Here is a 16,045-nt window from a genome sequence, read left to right as displayed (position 1 = left end):
CTTTTATTATTTTCAAAGATATTTCTAAAGATGTTCACTTTTTTATTTTGTTTTTCTTATTTCTCTTAAAATCCCTTCTCTCCTGCTGCTTTTCCGACCCACTCCAATTTTTATTTCATACTTATCAAGGTTGCCGCCTTTGTTGATGTTCATGGGTACGGAGCTGCCTGTCCGACACGGGCCATGTTTCGGCACTATGTGCCTGCTTCAGGGACTGATGCAATTAATAGCAGTGGCTATTCCCTAAGTAAATGTGATTAATTTATTTATTTTTATTTATTTTATTTATTAACTTTTATTTACCTACATTCATGCAGCACATCATGCCGGTTTACAAAGAACTCAGGTGGGCGATACAATAAAACATTAGAAAAAAACAATGTACAAAGAATAAAGTAAAACCATAACAATGTAACCTTAGAACAAAATACTATTTCTTACAAAAGGACACATTAACCGATCATGATCAAAAAATAAATTAAGCCGTAGGGGGAATGTTGTTTCTTCTAGGGTATCCAAGGGAGGTGCGGGGGGAAGCGGGGGAAACATAGGATGGGGTGGGGGAAATTCGAATAGAGGGGGCTGGGGAGAAATTAGATTTGGTTTGTGTCAGGATAGGCCTGTCGGAATAGCCATGTTTTGACTCCTTTCTTGAAAATTTGCAGGGATGTCTCTTGGCGTAGGAGGGTGGGGAGGGAGTTCCAGAGGGTGGGGGCAGCGAATGGACTTCTCCTCCAAGAACTTATCCAAACCTTTTTTGAACCTAGCTAAACTAACTGCACTAACCACATCCACTGGCAACAAATTCCAGAGCTTTATTGTGCGTTGAGTGAAAAAGAATTTTCTCCGATTAGTCTTAAATGTGCTACTTGCTAACTTCATGGAATGCCCCCTAGTCCTTCTATTATTCGAAAGTGTAAATAACTGATTCACATCTACTCGTTCAAGACCTCTCACGATCTTAAAGACCTCTATCATATCCCTCCTCTGCCATCTCTTCTCCAAGCTGAACAGCCCTAACCTATTCAGCCTTTCCTCATAGGGGAGCTGTTCTATCCCCTTTATCATTTTGGTTGTCCTTCTCTGTACCTTCTCCATCGCAACTATATCTTTTTTGAGATGTGGCGTCCAGAATTGTACACAGTATTCAAGGTGCAGTCTCACCATGGAGCGATACAGAGGCATTATGACATTTTCCGTTTTATTCACCATTCCCTTTCTTATAATTCCCAACATTCTGTTTGCTTTTTTGACTGCCGCAGCACACTGAACTGATGATTTCAACGTGTTATCCACTATGACGCCTAGATCTCTTTCTTGGGTTGTAGCACCTAATATGGAACCCAACATTGTGTAATTATAGCATGGGTTATTTTTCCCTATATGCATCACCTTGCACTTATCCACATTAAATTTCATCTGCCATTTCGATGCCCAATTTTCCAGTCTCACAAGGTCTTCCTGCAATTTATCACAATCTGCTTGTGATTTAACTACTCTGAATAATTTTGTATCATCCACAAATTTGATAACCACGCTCATAGTATTTCTTTCCAGATCATTTATATATATATTGAAAAGCACCGGTCCAAATACAGATCCCTGAGGCACTCCACTGTTTACCCTTTTCCACTGAGAAAATTGACCATTTAATCCTACTCTCTGTTTCCTGTCGTTTAACCAGTTTGTAATCCACGAAAGGACATCACCACCTATCCCATGACTTTTTAGCTTTCTTAGAAGCTTCTCATGAAGGACTTTGTCAAATGAAAATTCAAATACACTACATCTACCGGTTCACCTTTATCCACGTTTATTAACCCCTTCAAAAAAATGAAGCAGATTTGTTAGGCAAGACTTCCCTTGGGTAAATCCATGTTGACTGTGTTCCATTAAACCATGTCTTTCTATATGCTCTATGATTTTGATCTTGAGAATAGTTTCCACTATTTTTCCTGGCACTGAAGTCAGGCTCACTGGTCTATAGTTACCCGGATCACCCCGGAGCCTTTTATAAATATTGGGGTTACTTTGGCCACCCTCCAGTCTTCAGGTACAATGGATGATAGGTTACAAATTTTAACTAATCAGAAATTTCATTTTTGAGTTCCTTCAGTACCCTAGGATGCATATCATCTGGTCCAGGTGATTTGCTACTCTTTAGTTTGTCAATCTGGCCTACTACATCTTTCAGGTTCACAGTGATTTCATTCATCTCCGGAACTGGTATCTCCCCAACATCCTCATTAGTAAACACGGAAGCAAAGAATTAATTTAGTCTTTCTGCAATGGCCTTATCTTCCCTAAGAGCCCCTTTAACCCTTCTGTCATCTAATGGTCCAACTGACTCCCTCACAGGTTTCTTGCTTCAGATATATTTTAAAAAGTTTTTATTATGAGTTTTTGCCTCCATGGCCAACTTCAATTTAAATTCTCTCTTCGCCTGTCTTATCAATGTTTTACACTTAACTTGACAATGCTTATGTTTTATCCTATTTTCTTCAGATGGATCCTTCTTCCAATTTCTGAAGGATGGTTTTTTTTTGGCTAAAATAGCCTCTTTCACCTCACCTTTTAACCATGACGGTAATCATTTTGCCTTCCTTCCACCTTTCTTAATGTGTGGAATACATATGGACTGCGCCTCTAGGATTGTATTTTTAAACAATGTCCATGCCTCTGTCATCTAATGGTCACATCTAGTGTGTTGCATCATAAAATTAATGCCCTTGCTGATGTTATGATCAATAATAGTACTTGGATTTGAATGATAATGCTATTAAATAACCTTCTATTGATTTTCTCATTATCTGTTATTGTTATTATCCAAGTTAAACAATTGTTACTAACTTTTATTTTTTCTTTCTATATCTAATTTATTTATTTTATTTATTTAAGTTTTTCTATACTGACATTAAAATACACATCATATCGGTTTACATTATAACAATAAATTTATAAAGAAAATAAATAAAGTTATAAAGAAAAGGGGATGGGGAAAACAGGACAACCAATAATTAAAAGTGTATGCAAAGGGAAAAGCAGATATAACAGAGCAAGGCAATTAGAAGGCAGTAAATTTGGATGAAACAAGGATATTTACAAATGCAGAGAAAGTATATAATTACATAATTACAATATTCAGCACAATTCTTTGGAGCAATGGGGGTTACATCTGTAGGAAGTAGTGGGGTAGGAGTCGGTGGAAATTATTCTGGGAAGGCCTGGTGAAAAAGCCATGTTTTTAGCATTTTTCGGAATTTTAGGGGGCATGGCTCAAGGCGGAGATGGAGGGGTAGGGAATTCCAGAGGGTGGGGCCAGCGATCGACAAGTCACGAACTCTTGTGGTTGTAAGTTGGGCTTTCTTGAGTGGGGGGATTTGTAATGTACATTTGCGGTTCGTTCTAGTAGGTCTGGAGTACTGGGTGAGTTTAAAAGGGTCACTTAGCCATGAAGATTTTTGAGTGTAAATGGCTTTGTGTAAGATAGTATGGGTTTTGAAAAGTATACGGTATGAAATGGGGAGCCAATGTAGTTCCTTCAGGATAGGGGTTATGTGGTCGGATTTACGGGCATTGCTAATTATCCTTGCTGTTGTGTTTTGGAGTACCTATAATGGTCTGATTGTGGATCAGGGGAGGCCAAGGTAGAGGGAGTTGCAATAATCAAGTTTTGAGAATAAGGTAGCTTGAATGACAGTTTTAAGGTCGTGTGTGTGGAGAAGGGGCGAGTTTTTTTATGACCATAAGTTTGTAAAATCCTCCTTTTAAGACAGAGGTAATGTGGTTTTTCAGATTCAAGTGTGTGTCAACTAGGACGCCAAAGTTATGCACAGGTTGTTGAGAGGTGAGGGTGGCGAACATGGTGTCGTTGGAGGGGGAGAGGTTGAGAGACTGTTGGTTATGAATGAAAAGGAGTTCAGTTTTAGCGGCATTGAGGGTGAGCTGGATGGAGGTGAGAAAAGTGTTGATAGAGGAGAGGCATTTTTTCCAGAAGTCAAGGGTCGCAGATAGTGAGTCCTGGATAGGGATGATGATTTGGACATTATCTGCATATATGTAGAATTTGAGGCCGAGCTCTGAAAGGTGATGGCAGAGGGGGAGGAGGTAAATGTTAAATAGTGTAGAAGAGAGGGAAGAACCTTGGGGGACCCCTTGTGAGAGGGTGAAGTGGGAGGATTCAAAGGTGCCTAGTTTCACAGAAAAGCATCTGATGGAGAGATAGGTTCTGAACCATAGGAGGGCAGTGCCCACGATGCTGATATTGGCAAGGCATGAGATAAGTAGGTCATGGTTAACAGTATCAAAAGCCGCGGAGATGTCAAGGAAGGCGATGAGGAAATTTTGACCTTGATCAAGGCCGATAAGGAGGAAATCGGTAAGAGAGAGAAGGAGGGTTTTGGTATTTAGGTTCTTGCGGAAACCGAACTGTGAGGGGTGGAGGATGTCGTTGTCATCTAGGTGGAGAGTTGGGTGTTTACAACTTTCTCCATGATTTTAGAGATGAACGGGAGATTGGATATGGGATGGTAGTTAACTGGGGTTTTTGGGTCAAGTGAAGGATTCTTGAGAAGGGGTTTGATTATTGCGTGTTTAAAGGGAACTGAGCCGGAGGAAAGGGAGCAGTTAATAATCTCTGCTGGGGGGGGGGGGGCAATGATGTTAGGGATGGAGAGAATATCTCTATTATTCTGAAGGTATCTGTACTTTGGCTTTCCTGGTAACTAGGGAAGTCATTTCTATGTAGTCAAGGTTACAGCTGCAGAATCCCTCCTGGGTGATCATGGCAGCCCTAGCTTTTATTAGGGATGGCTTGGACTAGACCATTAGAACTGGCTGAATGAAAGCTACCATTGCCAAAAAAAAAAAAATCAATATTTTTAATTCAAACGCACTTAAAAGGTGTTCTTTAAGGTAACAAAAATATTCCCTATTCACATTCATTCAAGTCACCATAAACTCCAAAATAACCCCCAAGCCATACATTGGCATTTAAGTTTACCTTTTAAAAATTACCACTCTCATAGTTTACACAACATTTGAGCCAGGTTCCCCATGTTCCCCTATGGTAACCCCAACCAGAATCTCTCATGTTTTTGGAGTTTTTAGAGGTTTTGGCCTCAAAAAAATGTAGGGCTTTATCAGGGCAATTTTAATTTTAAATGTGCTCTGGAGGCTGTTGTATCCGTCGCTGCTCGACACCCTCACTCCGCCCTTTTTACCTCTGTGGCGACTCCCTCTGGGTCTGATGGACGGTTTGATGCTGCGGCACCTTCATGCGGTCTCTCTCCGGCGTTCCCAGACTGGCACGATGCTGCGGATCCGCCATGTTCCTGATGACGTAGGGCATGCGGGCATGCTCCGATTGATGTACCAGCAAGGGCACGAATCTCAGGGGCGGTCCCCCTGAGATGACGTCATCCGCTTCCAATATAAAAGGTCTCAGTATTTGCTAACGAATTGAGTTAGCAAGGACACGGACAAGGACAAGGATTCAGACTCTCTTCAGATTCGTCCAAGCTTCTCTGCCTCCTCGGACTTACCGCTCCTCGGGGGCCTCGCTCTCTTTTCTTTATTTCAGATTGCAGATAGGAACCGGTACTCACTCTCGAGGGCCCATGTTCCTAAACACTCTGAAGATTTTCTATTGCCTGGAAGTGATCACAGATACAGAGATTGTGAGTTACTATTTCAGATTACAGATAGGAACCGGTACTCGCTCCTCGAGGGCCCATGTTCCTAAACACTCTTAAGATTCTCTACTGTCTGGAAACTATCGCAGATACAGACATTTGTGAGTTACCATCGCTCTCTCAGAGCTTTCCCTGGAACCAGGTACGCGCTCCTCGAGGGCCTAACCCTTTCCAGCTACTGAGCTTCCTTAAGACCTTATGTGAGTTTTGTCATTTTGTTCTGGCTATGAACACAGCATACCCTGTCTACTCACTATCTATAGTTTCTCTACAGCTCAGCATCCCTGGGATCACTGTTCCAGTTCCTGAGGGACTTCAGCCCTGCCGGGCATATCAGCTCACTACTGCCACCTCTGGTGGTTCTACTAACCTGTCTGATAAAAGAACTATCTGTGTCTGTCTCCATATCCAAGCCTAGCTGGTGGTCCCTCTCACAATTTCCTCCTGGGGGTGCTGCCATCTGCCATCAGCCCAAGAACCCACCTATCTACTTTCCTTTACAGCCAAGTGCTCTCTCCAAGCACTCCGCTGGTAACAGATTGCTAACTCCTCACAGAGTCTCTAACAGATTGCTAACTCCTCCCTTCTACAGTAGTCGAGGCATAACAAGATTGCGCACGCATAGGGGTGTGGACAAATCAACTCCTCTTATAACTTTCATCGATTCAAACAGCAGAAAATCTTTTAACTCAGGCTGGGGTTTGGGAGGGCAGTTTTACATATACAGTAGGAGGTATGAACAACAAAGTTGACATCACTGAAGATTTTCTGCTGTTTGAATCGATGAAAGTTATAAGAGGAGTTGATTTGTACAATGTACTCTCTACTTAGGTTTAGACAGGGTAGGTAGAGAGTGTAGCATGCTAGGTAGAGAGAGTATTGTACAAATCAACTCCTCTTGTACCTTTCATCGATTCAAACAGCAGAAAATCTTCAGTAATGTCAACTTTGCTGTTCATACCTCCTACTGTATATGTAAAACTTCCCCCTAAACCCCAGTCTGAGTTAAAAGTGCCCCCCTCTTACAAGATATAAATAGTAGAGTGACATATTGCTCTCTACAGATTCTCTCTCTCAATATCTCTCCTTCTCTCTCCCAAATAAAAACCTTTTCGCCCAGATCGCACAGCTAACACGGGCACAGAAAAAAGGTGTAGTTATTTCTGACATTTACATAATAACCCACATTGCACTATTTAACACATGCATTACAGCATTATCGCATGCATTAGGGCCCTTAACGCTAGCATTAAGGCCCTAACACGAAATGATAAATGACCCTGTTCATTTGAATATAGTCAGTTAGGTTTTCAAGTTATCTGGCCTTCTACTTAACCAGATATCTTCAAAGATATCCAGTTAAATAGCTGTCCTTGTCACCCAAAAAATAAAAATTTCTAAGGGCCTGTGGCCTGAGTGAGCCTTTCCGTCTCCCTTCCCCCTTATACATAAATGGCTCTGTTAGACCCAGCAGCCCCAAAACAACTGGATAAGTGACTGAATATGCCATATTTTTTATTTAGACGGATAACTTTTCAGTTATCCGTCTAAATAAATTTTGAATATCTACCTCCCTATTTTTAATTCTATCAACTACAAATAAAAATTAGCTTTGGATTTTATAGCATCATTGTCTTATTTGGTATTTTTTTTCTAATTGTGTTAAAAGCTCTTGTATTGATTGTGGAGTTCTGGAATAGAATAAATTATTAATTCGGTAGTATCCTTTGGCAGGGAAAATAGTTTTCAATCAGTGATCTTATGAAAAACTATGTACTTTTATCTCAAAGTTATTATTTCATTTTCAAGATGATAGTATTAATGTATATTTTATGTTATCTCCTTCAAATAACATAAATAAATAACTATGGTTAGAAAACAAAGCATAATATCTGCTTACCTGACATAAAGTGTTAATCATTGAAGGAAGACCAGCCACATAAAAGTGAAATGGAGAAAATGTTGCATGTTAGTCTACGACCACATTAAATGTTAATGGAGAATTTGTTTGTTTGGTAACCATTCTGCAGTTGAATTTTGAAAAATAATCAGTTTAAAGTTCATCATACAATGTGTTTAGTCAGCAATAATACTGTAATCAACTAAACTCAGTGTGCAAGATATGAATGCTGTTGGCTTGCCATTTTTCTCTAAAAGCTATTTAAAGGTAAAGATAATTTTTCTGTCATTTTGCTGACTGAAGATAGGTGTACTGAATGAAATATTAATTTAGTTTAATATAAGAACATAGAACATAATATATACCATACTGGGTCAGACCAAGGGTCCATCAAGCCCAGCAACCTGTTTCCAACAGTGGCCAATTGAAGTCACAAGTGCCTGGCGAGTATGGTATATATATGTTTTATATATGCTTTGGGTTTATAGCTGTTAATAATAAGCTCCTTATCAAAGTACTGCCATCACTCCCACCTAAAAGAAACATTAATAAAAGCAACAGATCATTCTCTGAAGGTTATAGTTATGTGATGGTAATGTGATAATCAGAGAAGGCAATTTTCAAAGGCTTTTACCCAGGTAAATAGCAATTTTCCTAAGTAAAATGGCCTGCCTGAAAATTGTTCTCAAGTGCATGTGTGGGTTGCATTCCATGTGTACCTCTTGTCATACTAAAAAGAGAAGTGAGAGTGTCAATTTTTCCATATCTGGATGACTGGCTGATCAAAAGGCACATCTCAGTCAGTAGTGGAAACATCACTGTAGACCACTATCTGGATTTTGCAATCACAAGGTTAATCATAAACTTTCCAAAATCCTATTTCCACTCATCATTCCAATTGGAGATCATGTGATTGTTATTCCCCACTACAATAATACTCAACATTACTTAGGCCAAGGACAGTCTTCCTTAGCATAGATGCCAGGGCATCATGGATGGATTTGTTTGTAATACTCCTAACATAGTAACATAGTATTGTTGGTAACAAAAAGACCAAATGGTCCATCCACTCTGCCCAGCAAGTTTCTAATGGTAGTAACTGCCACGCCATGCAGGTCACCCCCATGCTTTATGTTAAGGAAAGCATTAGCAATACTTGTAATCAAAACCAAGCAACTATCAAACCCATAACAAAATTACAGATAGCAATATTTTTACATTGTGATCAGCCTTCCTGATAATTCAGACAATGCTGCTTGAACATGCTATGCTTTTCGACTTGGCCATAAAGACAGTCCTGTGCTTTATCCCTGTCAGCATGTCAGAACCCAGGACCATATAAGTCGGGGCCCAGGACTGGCTGTCTTCAGAATCCAATACCGCTTCCCCCTCACCCCCACCCCCTGCTATCAAAGCAGAGAGCAATGTTGTGATTGCGTCAAAAGCATCAAGGCTAATTGATTAAGGGTAGTAATGGCCAATGACTTCTGTTAAGAGTACTAACTGCTGCTCCCTGCAGGTTACCTCCATGCATCCTTTTCTTCATTATTAACCACAAGCTTTTAGGAATCCACATTGTTTATCCAATGTCCTTTTGAATTTGTTTACTGTTTTCATCCTCTACACCTCTTCCAGAAGGGCATTTCAGGCATCCAGCAACCTCTCTGTGAAAAAATATTTCCTGACATTGTTTCTGAGTCTTTCCCCTTGGAGTTTCATTTCGTGACTCCTAGTTCTACTGTTTCCTTTCCAACGGAAAAGGTTTGAAGCATCATTAAAACCTTTTAAGTATCTGAAGGTCTGAATCATATCTCCCTGCATTTCTTCTCTTCCAGGGTATACATATTCAAATTGATTAGCATCTCTTCCTAAGTCTTCCAATGCAGACCCAACATCATTTTGGTTGCCCTTCTCTGGACTGCCTCCATCCTGTTTCTATCATTTTTGAGATAAGGGCTCCAGTACTGAACACAGGAGTCCAGGTGAGGCCTCACCAAAGACCTCTACAAGGGCATCACCACCTCCTTTTTCTTACTGGTTATTCTTCATTCTTTGCAGCTCTGTATTCTTCTGGCTGTAGCTATCACCTTGTCAAAATGCTTCACCACCTTCAGATCGCCAGACACTATCACCCCAAGGTCCCTCTTTCACACCCCAATCATATTCAGCTCTTTCAGATTACCGTACCCCAGATGCATGACTCTGCATTTCTTGGCATTGAATCCCAGCTGCCAAATAAATCCTTGACCAGCCTTCAAGCTTTCTTAAATCACTTTTCTTTCTCTTCACTTCTTCAGGCATGTTCACTATGTTGCAGATCTTAGTATCATCTGGAAATAGACAAATTTTACCTTCTATCTCTTCCACAATGCCGCTTTCAAAAATATTGATATTGAACAGAACTGGTACCAACTGATCTCTGTGGCACTCCACTTATCACCGTTCTTTTCCATTTACTATGGCAGACCTGTCACCTTAGATCAGATGTATACAGATGTATAGATGCATACAGTGCAAGACACCAGTGACCATATAGCCTTCATTGTGATCAGTCTTTCATTATTAAAGGTCTGTAATCGATGTGCACATTAAGAGACACTGGCAAGTATAGTAACAGTTTTCATCTAATACTGAATTTGTCTACTGATCGGATGCTGTTCCCAAGTTTTTTCATAAAATAGAATCAATAAGAGCATCTGATCTCTAATAAGCCCCTGAAGTGGCCAGAGTTGGGCTTTTTTTAACTATTGCTATTTTGTGCGAATAAAACAAGTTTGATATAAGGTGACAGGTCTGTCCTTTTTCTATTGCACCTTCTGGCATTGACAGACCGTCTTCCGGATTGCTTTTTGGGACCTTTCCATTTACCATTACACACTGTCTTCTGTCAGTTAACCAGTTTGCAATCCACACCATTATCTTCATGCCCTCTCCCAAGCTTTTCATTTTTTTCGCGAGTCTCCTATGCGGAACCGATTCAAAAGCTTTGCTGAAACCCAAGTAAATCACATCTAGCTCTCTTCCTCAATTCAATTCTCTAGTAACCCAATCAAAAAAATCAATCAGATTTGTCTGACAGGACCTTCCCCTGATGAATCCAAAACCAAGCTGCTTTCGGTCCAGCAACCCACCGGATTATAGATGGTTCAGAATCCTTTCCTTCAGCAGAGTCCCCATTAATTTTCCCATCACTGAGGTGAGGCTAACCAGCATGTAGTTTCCAGCCTCCTCTCTGCTCCCACTCTTGACAAGCAGGCCCACCAATGCTCTTCTCCAATCTCATGGCACTGCTCCCACTTCCAGGTATCTATTGTACATGTCTTTCAGTGGATTGGTGACCACATCTCTGAGCTCCCTCAGTGTCCTGGGATGTACCTCATCTGGCAACATGGCCTTGTCTACTTTCAGGTTTCCTAGCTCTTCCCCTACATTTTGTTCTGTAAACGGAATTTCATCTACTCCATCCCCATCTACATTCTTATCAACCAGCAACTGTCCTTCTCCAGGGTCTTTAGTAAACACTGACCTGAAGTATTTGTTTAATATTTCCACCATTTCTTCGTCTCTCTCCACAAATATCTCCTTGTCACCTTTCAATTTCACTATACCACTTTGGGCCTTCCTCTTTTCTCTAATATATCTGAAAAATGTTTTGTTGCTTTACTTCTTTGGCAATCCTTTCTTCCAGTTGACCTTTGGCTTTACTAATTACTTTCTTTGTCTCCCTCAGTTTCAACAGGTATTCTTCCCTGTGTTTCTCTGTTTGGGATCCTTATACATCTTGAACGCTGTTCTTTTTACCTTTATTTTTCAGCCACCTCCTTTGAGAATCATATCAGTTTATTATTCCTCTTACTCTTGTTTATTTTTCTAACATATAAATTTGTTCCCTTTGTAATAACTCATTTTAGTGTGGCCCATTGTTGTTCCACATCTCCCACTTTCTCCCAGTCTTCTAGTTCTACCTCCAGGTACGTCCTCATTTCAACAAAGTCTATGTTTTTGAAATTCAAAACATGGGTCTTCATGTGACTTCTCTGTATTCTATTTCTGATATCAAACCATACAGTTTGATGATCAATGGTGCTCAGGTGGGCACCCACCCGGATATTTGAGACATTATCCCCATTAGTGAGCAACTGTTCGAGTATCACACATATATTTCACAAACTGATTCTCTAGTCTACATCTGGCTGATTAAAATCTCCAATGAGCAACTCTTCTCCCTTCTTTCCCACCTTTCAGATATCTTCAATCAGATCTCTGTCCAGTTCTTCTGTTTGAGTCGAAGGTCTGCAAACCACACAAGTATTAATGGATGCACCATCTTCTTTTTTTGTTAGGACTGACCATAATGCTTCTTCTCTATTCCACGTTCCTTGCAGTACAGTTGCTTGGATATTGTTTTTGACATAAGGAGCTACTCCTCCCCCTTTTCTGTACTCTTTGTCCTGCCTTAACAAGTTATAACCCGGGAATGCCATATCCCAATCATGAGAATCCATGAACCATGTCTCCATAACTGCAACAATGTCCAAGTCTGCCTCCACCATTAGGCCTGCAGGTCTGGAATTTGATTGCCCTAACTATGAGCCTTTGTGCCTATGTCTATCTTCTCTATTTTATAGTTCTTAAGTTTAAGTTATTCACTTGAATTATTATTTGTTTAATCATTAGCTGAATATTTTGTTTTAATTTTTATTATTAGTAATTTATCAATTTTATTAATTGTTGAAGACCTGTATTTTTTCTCTTACTGATTCTTATGATTTTATCACCTGTTATTATTTTATAATTTATTGATTTCTATGCACTATTTTAAATTGTCTGTAAACTGTTATGAATGCTAGCTCCAAACATTGGTATAAAAATGCCTAATAAATAAAATAAATAAATAAAATAAATAAATAAATAAAATAAAAATAAATGAGCCTTTGCGCCTACAAGCCTTTCCAATTTTTCTCCCCTGATTTGCTGCACTTCCTATTCTTAGCTGCTTTTTTGAACAAGAAGATACCAGTCTTCTGCTCCATGAGGCAATCAGAAGGCAGGACAGGAGTAAATGCCTTCCTTCACTGGGGACATACATCCTTTGGGGTAGATTTTTAAAAACAGCGCGATCGCGTACTTTTGTTTGTGCAGCAGGCGCAAACAAAAGTGCGCTGGATTTTATAAGATACGCGCATAGCCGCGCGTATCCTCTAAAATCCTGGATCGGCGCGCGCAAGGCTGCCGATTTTGGGCAGCCGGCACGCGCCGAGCCGCACAGCTGCCTCCGTTCCCTCCAAGGCCTCTCCGAAATCGGAGCGGCCTCGGAGGGAACTCTCTTTTGCCCTCCCCTCACCTTCCCCTCCCTTCCTCTACCTAACCCCCCCCCCGGCCCTATCTAAACCCCCCCTTACCTTTGTCCGTAGATTTACGCCTGCAAGAAGCAGACGTAAATCTACGCGCGCCAGCGGACTGCTGGTGCGTCGTGCTCCGACCCAGGGGCTGGTCCGAAGGCCTGGACCACGCCCCGGGCTGGCACCACGCCCCCGGTCCCGCCCCTGAAACGCCACGCCCCGCCTCCGAAACGCCGCGTCATCGGGTCCCGCCCCCCGACACGCCCCTTCCAAAAACCCCGGGACCTACGCGCGTCCCGGGGCTCTGCGCGTGCCGGCGGCCTATGGAAAATAGGCGTGCAAGGCCCTGCTCGCGTAAATCCGGGCGGATTTACGCGAGCAGGGCTTTTAAAATCCGCCCCTTTGTGTAATTTCCCATACTAGAGATGTATATTTGTTTAAAATGAATGTATAAAATGAGACAAATGAGGCCTCCCAAGAAAATACCTCAAAAGTTTTGGGGTTTTTTTGTTAGTTTAAGAAAAAATCAAAACTGACCTCCCCAAGGCCCTCCAACCCCCACCCAACTTGCAAAAGCAACCCCAGAGCCTACCCAGCTGGGCTGATCCAGGTGCAGTAGGAGCCTTTCTGGGTCCTTCCAAACCTCTTTTCACCCCATAAAATCAATACCTGGACCCAGGCCTACAAGGGTTAGATGAGCTTATTTATTTTATTTAAAAATATTTCTGTACCGTCTTTACTAACAGCTTGGCCAATCAGGGGCCTTCCTGGGTACATCCAACACCCCACTTCCCACCCCATAAAAATTTCTGCAGCCAAGGATCTACGAAGTTCCCACATGCCGAAATTCATGACATCCCAGAAGATCCAAATGCCAGGAGCAATGTTCACTTGCTCCTGAGCTGATGGACTCTACTTTAAAAAAGGCACCATGGCCCACAAGGTGACACCATAGTCAATACTTTGATGTCCTTCATAGGCATGGCCTCACCATTTTGTTGTATGGCCATAATTAGGGGCTCCCCAGAAATATTTTAGAGGGCAGGAGTCAGGGAGAGTTGGCCCAACTACACTAACTGCCCTAACCATATTCTCTGGCAATAAATTCCAGAGCTTCATTGTGTGTAGAGTGAAAAAGAATGTTCTCCGATTTATTTTAAATGTGCTACTTGCTAACTTCATGGAGTGCCCCTTGTATTATCTGAAAGAATAAATAATGGTTTCACATTTACCTGTTCAAGTCCTTTCATTTTGTAGACCTCTATCATATCCCCTCTCAGCCGCTTCTTCTCCAAGCTGAATAAGCTTAAATCAAGCATTGTAGCTAACTTACCCCAGAAGCATCGGAATGCTTCCAAGCATCCTGATGCTCCCAGGAAGGGTCGGTGTGTCCTATTAGGTGAACTAGGCAGTCGCCTTGGGCACCAACCATTAGGAGGCACCAAACAGCAGCCATGTGGGGCCACGGGCAGAGCTTATCCCTCTGGCAGCAAAGAGGAGTAGAGATTTGGCAGGCCGTGAGCAGTGCCCATCTTGCTTGTAGCCCAGAGATGCACACACTCAGCAGGCGCAAATGAGGTAGGAGACCATGGGGGGGGGGGTCACAACCGGGGGGGGGTGGGCAATGCAGAAGTTTTGCCTCAGGGCGACTAATAACCTTGCACCGACCCTGATCCTAGGCAGAATCTTAAAGGGTAAAGGGCCTGAGTGGTTTGAAAGAAGCCCCCCCCCCTAAGAAAAACTCACAGTCTTTCAAGACCCCCTGTCCCTCCCTGCTTCTATTGGTGGCCCCTTGGTACTAAAAGTATTTAAAAAAATAAATGTTCACAGCAAAGACCCCACCCAAGACTGTGGCATCCAGCCTCAGGAATTCTCCACTAAATCTACCACTTTGATCACCACCACTTTCAAGGCCATTAATACTTGCAGTAAGCTTTTCTGTCTGCATCTCAAACATGGTTTAAAGCATCTTAATAGTATGATAAGGAGTAGAGGGGGTAGGCCATTCATCAGATGCCTGATCAGTTGCTGTCTTGGCTTGTCCATCTCAGTTTTCTTTCTAAATCTTTGTTGCTTGCCTGTCTTATCAGCCCAAAATGCTGGAAGGAATATTTTAGCTAGCTCCTTAGACATTCCTGGCATTATAAACTCAGATTTAGACAGGGCAGATAAGAAATACAGCCTGTAAAGTGAGGAGCTCAAGGCCTGTACATCTGTTCACTCTTAACTCATCACGTGACACTCCATAACACATCTGTGTTTTGAGGCCATCTGTTCGGGGTGTTTTTCTATCCTGGCTTCTTTTTGTCATATCAGAAACTTTTCTTTGAACTGTCTGCTTTATTTGCCGAACCAAATTGTGTCTTTTTTAAACAGTATACATTCAGTTTTATGTGATAATTAATGAGTTTCCCCTTGCACATTTGCTGCCAACTACCTGGACTGATTTATTTAATAAGTCAGTGTTTTCTTTGCTTTTTCTCTGCCCTCTCCTTCACAAAATATTTGTGAAGGAGAGGGGCCAAGGGAAAAACACATTCCCTAATCCCATAACCCCAATCACTGAGCACTGCATTCCCCAAGGCTCAGCATGTATTCAATTCATGGAGAATAGTGTGTTCTCTGATTCATAGATATTAATATTCATTTAAGCAAATGATACTTCACTGCTCCCTAATGACTAGTATTGCTAGTCAGTTATATTTAATCTTTTTAAATTTAGGCATTCTCTGGGGCGTAGCTTGCTTAGAGGGAGAAAAGTATGTAAGTATATTGAATATTCAGATATAAATGCAGAGATTCCCCTTACCTGACCTCATCAACATATATAGCAGAGGCAAAATATGCAGGTACTTTTGTACTGACATAAGCATAAACACATTTTCAAAGAGAAACCAGATTGGTAGGTTCTAGATGTATATACTTATAGTTTTTTCATTTCATTTAGTTTTTTGTTTCCTTGCTCATTGTTATTTTTTTGTTTCATTTATAGTTTATTTTATTTCATTTATCTGAAATGAATAAATACAAAGAAAAAAAAACCCAAAAACATGTAAAATGTGATATCACACCCCCCCCCCCCTCCTCCCACAGACCCAAAAAAAATCCAG

Source organism: Rhinatrema bivittatum, chromosome 1, assembly GCF_901001135.1.
Source record: "Rhinatrema bivittatum chromosome 1, aRhiBiv1.1, whole genome shotgun sequence".
NCBI lineage: Eukaryota > Metazoa > Chordata > Amphibia > Gymnophiona > Rhinatrematidae > Rhinatrema > Rhinatrema bivittatum.
Note: the sequence above shows the minus strand (reverse complement) of the source record.